Here is a 2,500-nt window from a genome sequence, read left to right as displayed (position 1 = left end):
TAATTTTATCCCATAAAATTAATCAATCCAATTGAAAATAGGATTCGGATAGGGATACAAAAGAATAGTAAATTTTTGCATTTTCAAAAGAGAATAATTTGAATCTTAAAATTAAGAAAATTTTGTTGATTTGTTTCTAGATATAATTGATACGTTATTGAATTAGTATCATATATTAGAATGAGATGGAAGACAAGTCATGTGTGCATCTGTTTATTTTCATATAGCAGATATGGTACAGGATAGATAGGAAAAATGTATCATCAACGAATTTTCAATCGTGGGTACATATGTATCCTTAACATGCTGAAACGACTGCCATTATTGGTATCAAACCAATAGCGATTCATACAAGCTAAATCTTCTAATCGATAATTGGGCCAAAGAAAAAATTTGAATTTAATTAATTTATCTCTATCAAGATCTTTATTTTCATCAAAAAATCGACTCCAATTTTTGACCTTGTTCCCATTGCAAAATATTGGATTTCTATTCACATCATGCTTAGTCTTTGAATTGAAACAAATTAGAATTCTCAATTCTCTACGACATCTAGACGATAAAATATTTTCAGGAACAAGCAAATCATAATGATTTTTTTTTCTATTTCCGGTTATCCTTTGATGATGCCTTGAAATGGATTCATCAAAATCCTTATCCTTCTTATCAACATATCTTTGTTCTCGGTATCTTTGATTAGTTTGATGCCTACTCGTATGAACTAATGAAATACCTATGGTTTGATACATAATAAACTGTCCATCATTTTTTACAGACAGACGAAGGGGTTCGATAATTAATATCCCCCTTTTCATCAATTCTGTAAGAGTTAAATTCTTCTGAATCAGCATTATATCCAGATTCATTTCTCTCCTTTGAATAGAGGATATAGTAATTTTTCTTGGATTTCTCAGTCTAAGCAGGAGACAATATACTTTGATATTATTGATCATTCTTTGATTCAAAGCATTATCCCATCTCAATTGAAAAAGTAAATACTTTTTCAGGAAGAAATCTAGTTCTGCTTCGGTATTGCTCTTGTATTGTTTTTTCTTTTTACGGTTTTTCATGTTTGATTCTGAATAATCTTCTTCAATATCTTTTTGTTCGGTTGAGGGAACAGATACAAGATTTACTTGGTTTTGTGCATTTGATCTAAGATCTCTTTGGCCTGCAGATTCTTTTTCTTTTTTATTTTTATTCTTTAATTCCATTTTTTTTTTTTCATTCGAGGGTATAACCCCCTTTTGCTTTCTATTGATGTTTTTATTTTCACTACCATTTTCATTTATATTAAAAAAAAGTAATTTGCTTGGTATAAACCACGGTTTCATTTTATATGCATTATAAAGTAGTACAAATTCTGGGAAGAACCAAAGTTTCAGATTCGATATAGGACGACTTAGTATTTCTTCATTCATTCCCATCCAATCAAAAAATATTTTTTTTTGATTGGGTGAATTGATTTCTTGATCCTGAGGAATCGTAAGATAAAAAAGATCTTTTTTATCAATTTTATCAATTATTTGATAATTATTAGTCCCGGTTTTAGTATTTTTATTCTTGTTGGTATCGATCTTGATCCAGGCCTCAATATCGATTTTCTTTTTAAGACAAAAATGGAGAATTTTCCAATCAAAATATTTTCGATCCGGATTTTTTTCCATATACATAATATCACTTTTTCCTAAATAATTTTTGATAGGGATATCCCCTAGTATATCAAAAAATTTGCCCTTATGTTTATGTGTGTTGTAATTATAAAAACTCTCTCGATTCTTATTTACTTGGAATGGTGATCCATAAATATATGGGTCCCTCTTATTTTCATAATTAATAGATCTATAAGATAAAAGATTATATCTATAGTATTTTTGAAAATTCTCATTTTGATTTGGTAATGAATATACTTCGTAATCGTTTTGTTTTTTGTAATGAATTAATAGGTCTTTTTCATATGAATTCTCTTTGTTTAAATCTTGATTTTGAATTGTACGACATTTATTGATTCTATTTTTCCATTTTGCTGCTATTAATCTAGACCATCTAATCTGAGATAAATGGTATTGATAATGACCTCTTAACCAGTTTTTCCATTGATTTATTCCAGAATTCCGAAGTTTCTTATGTCTTAATTCATAATGAATTATTCCTTGTTTTCCAAAATAATCTTTTATTGAAGTCTTAAGAAAAAAAGACGTTCCGTGATATTGAAGAATAGATCTTAACTTATACAAGTTAAGAACTTGTGTTTGTGATATTTTGTAAAATACATATGCTTGTGACAAGGAGGATAAGTCAAAAAAATTCTGTGAATTCTTATTACTAATATTATAAAGTGACTTTTTTATAGTCGAAATAAAATTCATTTTATTTTGATTTGTTTTATTAATTCTTTTTTTATTTTTTTTATTATTGTAAATGGATTTATCAATCATTTTTTTTGTTGATTCAACAAAAAGTTGTATATTAATTCTGGGAATATTAATAATAGATAGAA

The sequence above is a fragment of the Camellia sinensis genome, unplaced genomic scaffold (genome assembly GCF_055761805.1).
Source record: "Camellia sinensis isolate YWXY unplaced genomic scaffold, ASM5576180v1 Unanchor422, whole genome shotgun sequence".
NCBI classification, from domain to species: domain Eukaryota; kingdom Viridiplantae; phylum Streptophyta; class Magnoliopsida; order Ericales; family Theaceae; genus Camellia; species Camellia sinensis.
Note: the sequence above shows the minus strand (reverse complement) of the source record.